General features: G+C 40.3%; 1 protein-coding gene across 7 annotated transcripts in view; it reads left to right on the top strand.

Annotated features, from left to right (window-relative positions):
• CFAP20DC (CFAP20 domain containing) overlaps positions 1-13,728 on the top strand; it is a 249,301-nt gene that overhangs the window by 22,314 nt on the left and 213,259 nt on the right. The window contains exon 4 of one of the 7 annotated variants that reach the window (XM_045078314.1): positions 2,903-3,050. The exons of the other annotated variants lie outside the window; for them this stretch is intronic. The gene's annotated coding sequence lies outside the window, so the exon portion shown is untranslated. The remainder of the gene's footprint in view (positions 1-2,902; positions 3,051-13,728) is intronic. 7 annotated transcript variants of the gene reach the window in all.

A 13,728-nucleotide genomic window follows, 5' to 3' on the forward strand; every position in this document is an offset into this window, starting at 1 on the left:
ACAAGCAGGGGGAAGGGCAGAGGGAGGGGAAAAGGAAGAGAATCTCAAGCAGACTTTGCGCTGAGCACAGAGCCCAACGACGTGGCTCTTGTCTCACAGCCCAGAGGTCATGACCCTGCACCGAAATCAAGAGTTGGATGCTTAACCAATTGAGCCACCCAGGCAGTCCCCCCCTTACTATATTTTGTTTTTATTTTGGCACTTAAATATTTCAGTTATTCAAAATAAAATAATTTTAAACATCCACAAAATACTATCCAATGTGTATGTTATGGGATTTCTAGAGTCCCCATTATAAAATGTATAATAATTTAGGAATTTTCATTAATGGAGCATTCTAGAATGGAAGAAAACGTCCTTGTTAGCAATTAAAATATGTCATGAAACTATGAACTCATTTGGCTTTCATTAAGTCATCCGGTAATAATTGCAGGCCTCCCAGTGGGGAGGGCTGGTATCTCTAGGATTCCTGATTTTTGCAATTTTTTTCCTCTTAAATTGTAGAGTTTCCTACTTGGCTGTGCAGATATTTTAGAGTCTTTATTTGGACTCACAGAAATATTTGGATTGAAATATATTTTTAAATCACAAACATACCTTACAACAGTGCTTACACATAAGTCTGCTAGGGCATTTGTCACATAATGGTCCTATTACTTACGTATCACTGTAACCAACTCTGTACCCTAACTAGACCATGAGATCTTCAGGGGCTAATGCATTTGGATCCCAATGGAACTATCATCTAACTTTGAATTTCTAAGTCCCATGTGAAAAGACATTGCCCAGCTATTGCCAGTAGGCAGCCACAGACTTTATTGGACTTTGAGTTGTTCACAGAGATCTAACATAGTATCTGGCACATAGTGTACACACAGTAAATGTTCATTTCCTTCCCTGGGCAATTTCCGATTCCTTGCATTGTTGACCTCCTTTAAGTTGATCTCAGTTTGTGGTGTGGTGTACTTTTTTGGGGGGAAGAAAAGAAGGAAGAGATGGGTGCTTTAAAATTGGTAAGATGGTGGGGCACCTGGGTGGCTCAGTGGGTTAAAGCCTCTGCCTTCAGCTCGGGTCATGGTCTCAGGGTCCTGGGATCGAGCCCTACATCGGGCTCTCTGCTCAGCCAGGAGCCTGCTTCCTCCTCTCTCTCTCTCTCTCTCTGCCTGCCTCTCTGCCTCCTTGTGATCTCTCTGTCAAATAAATAAAATTGGTAAGATGGTGATACTTCCATTTATAATTTCCATTCATAGCATTGAAGTTTTGGAGGTAGCTGGAAAGAATGTTTAAAATTTTCTAATGCACTGATTTTTATACTGTCAGTCACTTCTGTTACTTCAAACAGAACGGTATGTTCTCCCTTTTTTTTTCAGTTTTATATATATTTTGGGATGATGATGTTTATGTGTTTTATACGAAGAGAGAATGCTGTTTTTCCCTCAGAAGGTTGAAATGCACTGAGATGGTTCGACCTTCTCTTTAAAACTGAGCAGTAATACAGAGCCAAATAAAGCTGATGTTGCAGATTTCAACTACATTTAAGTCTTCTCTTTCCGGGAACTCAACATTTGCTGTTACTTTTTAAATGATCAGTATTTGAACTTTTAAGTTTTCAATTTTGATCTTAGACATCCTAGATCCATGAAGCCCATCAGATTTGCCACAGCCCAAGCCCTACAGAGTTGGTGGTTACTGGGCACCCCTGGCCTTTTTGGATCTGACCTTAGACACCTCTTCCTCCATGACTCATTCCACTCCTTCCCCTTGCCTCAGACACTCTGGTTGCTGGACAGCCCACATGCTCTTAAGCCTCTGGCTTAAGGTGTCATCCAACCTGATCCTGTCTCTTCACCTTTTGAAACCCTGATCACTCTTTAAGGTCAAACCCAAATATGTATCCACATCCTCCCCCTATTTTCCGGTTGCAGTGGTCTCTCCATTTGGAGTATTCCCCTCCTTGTATATATGATTCCTTTGGGGGTCAGGACAACTTACTCATTACTGTGGTCAGCACAGCACTTAAAAGAATTCTGTGTGCATGGTAGGTCCTCAGTAATACTTGTTGTATCATATTATACTGAAATTTGTTGATATACTATCAGGGTGGTTCTTGGATTAGGAAAAGGTACAGGAGAAATGAGAATTCGAGCAAGTGAGCAGTATCCAGCTTTCCTCTTGTCAACAATTAGTTCCTGAGCAAGTATTGACCAAGCCATAATTTAACCTTTTATTTGCTCTGCCAAGTATTAACTGCATTTCTCTTAGCTATACCTCTACTGTCAGGATAGTAACCATTTCAAAGAATGAGGAAAGGCAGAAGAACTTAGTAAGGAGAAATAAATTCTCTTGAGTTTTCTCAAAATGGTTCTGTGGGTAGGAGTATATGCAAATAAATGATCTCAAGGCTGGATTAAAACTAAGGAGCATCACACTTGGCTCTTCAATGAAAGCTCTGATTATAAGCCCCTAACAGAACTCCCAGAGAACTTTAATTAAAACCAAGTAGGAACGCATTAGTGATCTTACGTTTTATATCTCTTTCATACTTAAAAAGCTATTATAATAAACTGAAACAATGACAGTGACAGAAAATCCTCAGTATAGTTGGAGGTTGGTTACGTGTGTTAGCAGTAAATAGGACCAGCTGTTCTGTTTCCTATACATAGAGAGTACCATCCCCTTTTTCCTAAGGCTAACTGCCACTGATTTATAACTTGGGAAATAAATTACTTAAAACCATATGTGATTATTGCTATACCATAAACAGTGATTTTTAATAAAATGTACAAATTCACTATATTTTAGAAATTGATGTGTTAGAATAAACTTTTAAAACATTTTAGAAGTTCAGTTCTCTATTATTATAGGGAGTCTACAAATCTTATCCAACCCTTATGTTTTATAGAAAAAAACCTTGAGACTCAGAAAGGGGATGTGACATTGTTCAAGACACAGTTTCTTAGAGGCAAAACCAACACTAAATCCAGAACTCCTGACTCCCTAGCATCTTTGTTTGACATCTTTGCTGCCTTTTAGTGCTTGCGTGGAAAAAGGTAAAGATGTAGTATGATTTTCTAATCATGGTTTCTGACACTCTGAAAGAGAGGTTATTTCTGCAAGTACTTTGGACTCTATATTGTAGAAAATGAATTCTGTTACTATAATCCAGGTTTCTATTTCTCCCTAACCCCCATCCTGTAAAAACCACCAAGAATCAGTTTAATTCTGTGTTTGGGTCAGGATTAGCAAGGTTAAAAAAAAACTACTTTTAAGGATCATTGGGATGTTAGGGACATTATTAAATTATGTCACGTAAAAGGAGAAGTAGAAGAACATGGAGGGATCTTATGGAACCCAACTGCACAAATGGATATAGGTCTCTTCAGAGGCGAAAGTTGTCAGTAATTTCTCTCCCTCTGGCCGCTACTCTCTCATCTCTTATCCTGTAAGTCTGCTCAGTTCTGTTTCATGCTGCAGACCAGCTTTCTCTGATTACTTGCCATTACATGTATGGGCAAATATGGCTCCCAGTACCTCCCTCAATGTCCCTACAACTCTCATACCCGTCACTGTCTGACCACGTTCACTCGGTGTACCTTCCAGCACAAAGATATGAAAGAATAATCGGGATTACAGCCAGGCCAGTGATTGGCTTTCAGCCAGCCACTTCATCTTTGGTTTCAGCTTCAGAGACTCTAAGTGGAGTGGAGACATAGAAAATCTTACCTAAAGAGTAATAGTGAATAATTGTGAACAATTAGTGAATAATAGGCACAAACACATACATGTGTTGTCTCATTCAGTTATCACAACAATCTTAAATGTGGATATGCTCCCATTGTACAATGTATTAATTTCACAATTATATATTTAGCTCCTACCATATTCTAGGCACTGCTTTTCAGTTACTAGGGGTCAGCTGAGGGTCCTCACTCTCCCATCTCTTATATTTTAACAATATGGCTTTACTTTATTTAGAGTGATGTGACTGTTAGGTCTACTCATACTTGTTGTGAAACAGTGGTTCTTAAACTTTTTGGTCTCAGGACCTCTTTACACACTTAAAAATTATTGAAGACCCCAAAGAGTTTTTGTTTATGTGATTTATATTTGTCAGTATTTATCATATTAGAAATTAAAAATAAATTTAAAAGATAATTATTATTTAGAAATAGTAACCCCATTACCTGCTAGCTTAAGTAACTCTGAATAAGTAACATAAAATATCTGTATTTTCTAAGCAAAAATAAAATTAGCAAAGAGTGACATTGTTTTATGTTTCGGTAAATCTCTTTAATGTTTGCCTAACTAGAAGACAGGTGTATTTTCGTATTACCTTCTGTATTCACCCTCTTTTGGTATTATACATCATGTCAGCTCTGGCAAACTCCACCAAGTACTTATAAGAGAATGAATGAAAAGGACAAAGAACATCGTAGTATTGTTCTGAAAATAGTTTTGACATCACAGAGCCCCTGAAAATGTCTTGGAGACTCCCGAGGGTCCCCAAACTGCCCTTTGAGAACTAAGAGTCCCTTAACCACACTTGGAGTACTGCTATTCTAAAGCATGTTCTAAAAGCAAACACATGAATCCTCTGCATTTTCCTTAAGTGTCCCCTTTGTATTAATCTGTTTTATAAATCAGGTAGGCTGTTATAACAGATAATCTAATCTCAGTAGCTTAACACTGCTACCGGTTGTTTTCTGTTCTTGCCACAGTTCAGGCCAGTGGTAGGGGCTCTGACCACCCACAGTCATTTAGAGACCCATACTCCTTCCATCTTCCATCGAGGACCTTATAGTCCTCTACTGGATCTTTTGTATCTGGACAGAATAGAGAGTCACGTGGGAGGATATTTGAGGTCACATTCCTCTGCAGGAACTCAGATACACCCCTGTAACAGCATCCAAGTCTGGGAAATAGAGTCTGGCTGGGTGCAAAGAAGAAAAAGAAACAACAGGCTTTGGCCTAGACATACCATCATTTACCAGCTGAGTTTCTAATAAATAAGTTAAAAGAAAATTATGATTTATTGTCAGCTCTTTTGCCCTTATGAAACTTAAGTGGTAGTTAATACCTCATGCTTTGAGACAAATCGAGGAACATGCAGTCTAAAATAATTTTTAAATATTTTAAACTTTTTATTTTGAAGCAGTTTTGAACTTAAAGCTTAAGTTGCAAAAACAGTACCAAGAACTACCACGTATCTTTTACCCAGATTCACCAGTTATTAATATTTTGCCACATTTGCTTTTATCTTCTGCATGTATGTGTATGCGTGTGCATGTGTGTACATACACATTTTTCCCCAAACTATTTTGGAGTGAATCAAAGAGCTCACACTCCTTCACTGAAGACTTTAATATGTACCTCCTTAAAGAACAAAGACATTCACTGACATAACTATGGTACAGTTTTCAAAATCAGATTTTTCAGTGTTAATGCAGTATTAGTATCCATGGCATAGACCTACTGTCCTTTATAGCAGTTATGGTTTTAGTCTAGGATTACACATTGCATTTGGTTTGCATTTGTCTTGAGTCTCCATTAATTTGGAATGATTCCTCAGCCTTTTTGTGTCTTTTACATCAGTGACATTTCTATAAGGTACAGCCTAGTTATTTTGTAGAATGCCCTTTCATTTGAGTTTGTCTGATGTTTTCCTTATTAGACTCAGGTTATACATTTTTTGCTTTAGAAATACTCTGAAAGAGATATTGTATCCTCAGTGAATTTTATCAAGAGGCATATGATGTCAGTTTGTTCTATTATAGGTGGTGTTCAGTTTGATCACTTGGTTAAAATGATGTCTGCCAGGTTTCCTCTTGGCAAAGTTACAATTTTTCTCTTTAAATTAATAAGTCATTTGGGGGATATACCTTGATAGTTTGTAAACACCTTGGTCCTTATCAAGCTTTCCTTTACTAGTTTAGCATGATGATTCTTGCCTGAAACCAATTATTACTATAGTGGTTGCAAAATAAAGTGCATTTTTATTTTTTTTATTTTTATTTTTTTATTTATTTATTTTAAATTTTTATTTATTTATTTGACAGAGTGAAATCACAAGTAGGCAGACAGGCAAGCAGAAAGAGAGAGAGAGAGAGGGAAGCAGGCTTCCCGCCGAGCAGAGAGCCCGATACGGGACTCGATCCCAGGACCCTGAGATCATGACCTGAGCTGAAGGCAGAGGCCCAACCCACTGAGCCACCCAGGCACCCAATAAAGTGCATTTTTAAAATAAATTTATTTTATTTTATTTTCAAAGATTTTACTTATTTGACAGAGAGCACAAGTTGGGGAGCAGCAGGCATAGGGAGGAGGAGACTCCCCGCTGAGCAAGGAGCCCGACAAGGGGCTCCATCCCAGGTCCCCAGAATCATGACCTGAGCCAAAGGCAGACATTTGACCAACTGAGCCACACAGGTGCCCCAATAAAGTGCATTTTAAAAGTAATTTTCTAATTACACATATGAGAAACAAGTGGGATAGACATTTGTTGGCTCTCTGCCTGGCATACTTTGCCACATTTTTCTCTTCCTAAAATTTTCTGAATTTTGTTTGGATATATCCCCCTGTCTAATGGCAGCCTGTCTGCTTCTAGTAAAACTGATGACAACATAGCCGCTCCTGTGGGTTTTGATTGATAGGTCAGTTAGCACATTCTATCCACGAAGCCACATTTATTCTTTTAGGAGTGGGACTCTGTCCTCCTCTAGCCCAATCAGAGTGAACTTTCGGGCTCTTGTTTCAGTTGCTGGATTAGCAGTACCATTTGCACCTGGCATCTGTTCTGTGACCATGAGGCTAGAGCTGATCCACGTGGCAGAAGGGGAGAAACAGAAATAAATTGGGTCATTGATGACCATTTTGAGCAGTTTAACCAGTCAACCCTGAAGCCTGCCCTACATGAGCTAATAAATTTTATTAAGTGAGCTAGCTTGAATTAGTTGTTCTGTTAACTTTTGACAGTCCTAATTGATATTCTTAGTAACAAATAAATAGTTATAGCTGTTTTACTTGATTAAGAAGAACTGGCAAGAAGGATGCCTGCATAAAACTTTTCCAACACCCAACAAAAGGAAATGGGCAGAAAGGTGTGTTTGTTTCCTCCACAGCTTGGTGATAGACCCTGGAATAGGCTACTAATAAGGATTAAAATAGCAGAATCAGCAACATTTGTCCTGTGTGTCACAGGGCCTGTGAATTCATCTGCAGTAGTGAAATTGTTACAGTGGTGAAGAGGGGCTAGATCCATTTGACTCCTCTCAGTTAACCAAGCCAGTTGGAGTGAATTAAAACACAGTAGGGGCATCAAACACAGGTATGTTGAAGCGTCACATGAAGCCCAAGGACGGCAGTGCAGCTGGGCACGGAAGCCAGCATTAGAAAGCCTTAAGTACTCTCCATCTCTGCTATTCTGTGTTTCTGCTTCATTTCCAGTCCTACCAGGCAATTTCAAAATACCTAGAGAGAGAATATGATTGTGTTAGTTTGGGTCAGGCATTCGCTCCTGTTCAGTTCACTTGTGCTCATTGGTATAAAAATGATTTCAGAAGACCTAGCCCTGAGGGTATGGAGATTTCAAGGAGTGAGTCAGACTCCAGAGTTGGCTACTAGAGGAACATTTATGAATGCCACAGTCAGCCGAGGACATAACTGTAAGCAGGAAAAATTAATTCGTGATGCCTTTCTTCCCGTCTCCGGACTCCTGCCCCTCATTATTAGCCTGAATTTCTCTCATTTGAATTCTTGCTAAGATGTTCACAAATAAGGTCTTAGGTGTGGGCCCTGGTCATTTCCAGGATATGTTTATTTTACAAAGTCAGTGTTTTATACCAGCAGCCGCAGCAACCTGGGAATTTGAACTGCAGATTCTCAGGCCCCATTCATGAAGTGCTGAGAGAGAAGCCAGCAGTCTGTGTTTGAACATTCTCCTCTAGGTATTGCTGATGCACTTGACCTCTGAAAACCACTGCCCACGAGGAGGCCAGAATCTGGCCTCTGTCTTCATCCTGGCCTCTGTTCCCTGTCGAAAGATGGTCAGGTTTTCCTCAACCATTGCCTCAAAAAAGAACCCTAAGCTCTGGCCTCTCAAGAGGCAAAGACACCTGAGTGGTGGAAGGGTCGCTCTTCGGCTCAAGAGCCTCCATCTCTTCAGTTTGGACCCAAGGGCTCACGGTGCACCTAGCATTTCTGGACATTATTCTGCCAGTGCGGAGAAGTCTGAAAGCCCCTGTTCCTTCTCCCCCTCCCTGCTCTTCCTACGACTCCCCCCCTCTCCTCCTCTGGCTTCTTTTCTCTCTTTGCCTCCGTCTTGTTTCTTCATTCTCTTCTCTCCTTCTTCATCCTTCCTCCTCTTTGTCTTCTTTTTCTTCTCTTTGCCTTCCTTTTCCTGCCCACTTTTTTTTTTATTCTTGCCCTTTGCCCTCTGCTTCTTTTTTCTTTTTCATTATTTCTTGCTTTTTTTTTTTCCTCCTTCCTTTTCCTTCTCTTTTCTTGTAATTTCCCACCTGTTCTTCATTCTCTCACCTGAACTCATAGGGAGGGTAAACTTGCTCAAGAAGAGAAGCTGAATGCCCAAGGGCCACAGAAAGTGGCAGATGCCATTGCTGTCATCCTATGGACATCCTTAGATCCCCCAGGGCACCTTCAGGATTATCCAGGGTCCGAGCCTGCCCACCCCTGCACCTGCACCTGTTCAGCAAGAGCTCAACCTTATCCTCTTCAGCTCTGGGTCCCCTCAGCCTCCTAGCCCAGCCCCAACCTTGATCCCAGGAACAGCTCACAAGGTCGCATGGTGGTGCATGTTCACCAGTGAGCTCTGTAACCACACAGGTTACAGGAGGTGGGGGGGGCATGGTTAGGAAGGATCCCGGATGTTTCACATTTGCTAATTTCTGTGATGTAAACATTCTCCCTATGGCTGCTTTCAAGCTACCAAACTGACATCACCGAATGAGGAGCTGGAAAGGCAAGCTCACAACAGACTCGCACAAACCAGTCAAACCCACAAACACACTAAGCAGGGCCTTACTAGCGGTGGCCTACATGCAGTACTACTGCCTTCCCCCATTAATGCAGGTGTTTTGGAGTTAGCCATTCATGAAAGGATTACGGTCATTTGAAACGTCAGATGTTTGTTCACTCATTATTTAACAGACTCATTTTTTTAGAATGGCCATTGGAATAATTAAAAACTGCAGTATATAATAATTGCCACAACACCACCTTTTAGTTCAATTAAATAAAATTCAGCTGCAAATACTGCCCCCCAAATTGCAGCCTTTTCAATGATTTGTAAAAAACCCTTTTACTTATGTGTCTGAGCTCAATCAAAATATCACTATAAATTGACAGCACTTTTGGGTTATAGATATAATAAAGTCTCGGTTAATATTCAGTTAAAACACAGAATATCATTCTGTCACCCTATCTTTTTTATTTGTATTCTACAGCATCTCTGGTGGATTTTTATTGTTTTTAAGTAGCTTCACATTATGTTTTATGATACATTTCTTCCTGTAACAGTTTTGCATACAGATGGAAATGTTGGGAATCTAGTTTAAGGCTGATCTTATTTTTTTATTCTGTTATGTGATTGATCTGGTCAGTGAACAAGAAATTCTTCGAGGCCATCCATCACTCCAGGCAGCAGCTGAGCTAAACCTTCTAACTCACTGCTTCCAGTCAGTCATGCAAGATTCGGGTTATAAATATTGAATGTGCAAACAACTGTTTAAATTAGCTGTCCTATCTATTTTATGCAATTTCAGTAGAAAAGCAAGCTGATATATTGTTTAGTGGCAAGAAATGGAAGACAGTGAATTCAGTATTATCCTTACATACGTCATGGAATTCATCCTATTGCAAATATTTAAAACAGATCAAATTAATTCTTGTGCCCTTAAGTTAAATTAGAAATAAGGCAACTGAGCATGTAATTTATGTAGCTTTTTGGGGTTTTATATTCAAACAGTAGCAAGACTGTTAATAATTGTAAATGTGGCCATCTGTCATAAATATAGTAGCCAATTGTTAAAAGCTTAGTTCTGTGAATTTTGTTACCTCTTTGCAATAACAAAAATAGCTTAATATTTGGAAAATATTTGGGCAGGAAGGAAAGTAGCAGCTGGCTTGTCCCACCATTCCTGGTAAGCATCTAGAATATTGAACATGTGCAGGTGTTTGTGCTTCTGCTACTTGGACTTGTAACAAGTGGGCATACTTTCACTAGTATTGATATACACAGTGTATAAAATTGCCAACCCTTTGTAGTGACTGCTAGGAACCTTTTGTATGTGATGAATTTAGGTAAACTTCCAAAATTGCTTTCTGTGTTTGAAGTTCATCGTTCAAATTATATTATTCTGGGAACATTCTTTCAAGCAGCCCACATTCATGAACTACCTACAGAAGAGAAAAGTCTGTCTCCCTCACAGACATGCAGGGTGTTCAGCATATGTCTTTTAGCAGTTGGGTTGCAACCTAACAGGAGAGGTGGGCAAGATTTTATGTTATTCTCTGTGGTAAACACTGCTCATTACCCTCCCAAATCTATGGTTCTCTCCTTCCTTTAGCAGAATTTTGGTCAGGGTGGCAGTAAACCTAGCTACACAGATGCACCTTCTTATACCCCACACCCCCACCCATAGCTAGAGACAGCCAGTGACCTAGTTCTGGCCAATGAAATGCAAGTGGAATTCACTTGGCAGGACTCCCAGGAAAGCTTTTTAAAATGGACACACTCAGCTAACTTGTTCCTTTAGCCCTATGTCCTTTGGCACTTTAATCTTGCCTTGTTTTCTGCTCCAATGTGAATACAATGCGTGGAAGCGCAGCAGCCTTCTTGAAAGTATGAATGGGAAAGCTGCATGTGAGGACGGCACGCAGGAAAATGGGGGAAATCGCTGGGTGCCTGATGGCATTATTGGGGCACTAACCTGTCCCGAGCTGCCAGTCCTTAGACTTGAGTGAGTATAGGAGCCTCATTTTGTTTTTTTTTTTAAACCATGATTTTTCAGCAATACGTACAGCCTAACACATCCCTGACTGATACCCTTCTTTTTCGGAGTTATCTGAGTCTTCATGAAATTATGCATTGCGTTTTTTCAAACATAGTCTACTTTGGAATTACAAAAGTCAACTTTGATGTATGTCCGTGTGTGAAAATAAGTTGAACCAGTATTGCCATATGAAAAACTTCATGATTGATAATCGTAAAAATGGTATTGTGTGATAATTTTAGTAATAAAGATCACAATTTCAGGATAAAGCTCAGGGAATTTTCTTAATGTCATCTCTCAAATCTTATTTCCTTTTGTCTTTGATCAATTCCTGTCATCTTTTCTCACCCAATGCTCATAATCAGGTAGAGGCTAATTTATAAACAGTAATAATATAGCGTTACAGGTCCTAGAAATATTTGTCACAAATGTAAAATCTGATTTCATTATTTCCCTGCTTAAAAGCCTTCCATAGTCTTTGATGTGGTATTAAAGGCTTTTTCATTCTGGCTCCAGATGTCTTGTCCAATCACATCTCCTTCCTGCCTACCTCCCTTTCTCCCAACATATTCCATCAGCCCTGTGCTGTTTAAAACCACTGGACTTCTGGTAGGATTCTGAAACTAGACCATACTTCCATTCTTTCATATCCTCCCTTATCCTGTCTCTTCTCCATCCGTGAGCACATCCCACTCATCCATCCGAAAGAACGTCCATTCAGACGTCTTTCTCTTTGAAGCTTTCCCTGACTCTTCTAACTTCATGGTCCTTGCTTTCTGCTAACATTCTTTTTATGCTTCTATGGTAGCACTTATTGGGTTGTTTTATATTTATTTATAGGTCTGTCTTTCTCGGGAGACTGTAAGCTCCATGAGAAGATGAGCTAGCTTTACTTTGTTTTGCAGCTTCACTATCTAAGTCAGGATCAGGAATGGAGTAAATATGAAGAATTTTTTTATGTTTTTAGAACAAGAGAATTTTTTTTTAAATTTCTGCACCTCTCATTGAGTGCTAGGATTGTTTACCTGTTCATTAATGTATCCCTGTGAAGGAAACGTTGCCAGTAATAGAATATTCATGAATTATATAACAAATAATCGTCCATCTCAGTCATCTGTGCATCTGCTTTCATCAAACCATGACTGACTTTCTTGTGTCTTTAATTTTTTTGGTTTCATACTGTATGTGGAGGCCGAGAAAATTAAGGCCATCCCACCTCAAGTTTAGCTGATGTGAGAAACAGAGGCAGAAGAAAATCATTAAAATTCCTCACCCACTGACAAGCCCTTGAAACAGACAGAGTGGTTTTCCCCTGGGGACTTACCTGCCCTCACCTTGAGGTTTTGCTAAGGACAATCCTAGCCTGACCTGATCCCCTATCCCAACAGGTCCGACCAGAATCCTTAAGTCTACTTTAACAATTCCTTTAGTTAACTTTATCTCTAAACCTTCAAGATAGTGTCGAGAATCATTCCCAAGTATATGGCCCACTAATATACATCTAAAGAGTCTCACGAGAAGATTTTTATTATTGGTAATAAATAACCTCTCTCCCAACAATAGCTAGCCCCTCAAGGTCCTGGAGACCTTGCTTCCGTAAGTCCTTAGAAACTTATGCCATCCCTAATCCCCTTTGTCCTCACCCACTGCGGAGTCCACCCCTACTCTGCCTATAAAAACTCTGACTGTAATCTGGTTTGGCATCCAAGTCCCTACTCTGCTGTGTTGGGTGTACTTGGGCCCAAGCTTAAGCTTGTCAAATAAACCTTCGTGTGATTGCATTGGTGCTTGGCTCCTTGGTGGTCTCTCAGACAAGAAAACTCAGGCACAACACCATACATTGTATGTAAAGAACAGTAAAGCCTTAAATAAATAACATTCACCTCCAAAAAGTACATGCCTCTTCTTGTAGACCAGTGGGGGAAGCTAGGACTGAGTCAGTTCATGGTTGGGCGAGGGCAGGGCTTGGAAGCTTGAAACTTCTGCATGATTCAGTTTATTACTAATCCTTTGAGGGCAAGCTCGGATCTTTCCCTTCAACAGGTCTTGAGCTCTGACCACTGGCAAGATTTCGCAGGTTCATAGACACAGGACTTTTTGAAGTGTGAGAGATCTCGCTCTCCTTTGTAGTCTAGATGGCAAGTCTTTGGGCCCCTAGGGAGTTCTTTTTGTTCTCAGTCCTGCCCCTGGTTTTCTATGCCTGATCCAAGCCTACCAAGGAAGGTGGCCTTTACACCCTGTGGACGCCAAGAATTCCTTGCAGAGTTCTCTCTGAGCTGCCCTGGTCACCCACAGCCTCTAGAAACTGAAATTTCAGAGAGCCTTAGGTGAATTTCCCTTCATTCTCTAGTTCTACATTGTACACTCAATAAACGACCCCCGCCCTTGGTGAAGACCCATGGGAAAAGGTTGGCAGACAGGCAGAGGCTTGCTTTATGAGGGGTTGAGGGGACTATCAGCATTCTGATCTATCACTCAGCCTACATGCAGCTGTGACAAGCCAGGCTGAGTCCTCCTTATCTCCATCCATGGCTGATTCTTTGTCTTCCTTCTGACATTCTCCAAATAAGAAGTGCCACTGGCCCTTGGTTTCTCCTTTCCTATGAAGGATTCATTCACTTCTGCAGTTTGGTTCATATCCATCTCTGTGCATCCCCAGCTCTCTGATGGGTTTCTAAAAACTATGATTTCATAGTTTATCAGGCTTATTTTGGTTGTTGGG

Source organism: Mustela putorius, unplaced genomic scaffold, assembly GCF_011764305.1.
Source record: "Mustela putorius furo isolate JIRA1106 unplaced genomic scaffold, ASM1176430v1.1 tig00000095_pilon_pilon_pilon, whole genome shotgun sequence".
Classification (NCBI taxonomy): Eukaryota; Metazoa; Chordata; class Mammalia; order Carnivora; family Mustelidae; genus Mustela; species Mustela putorius.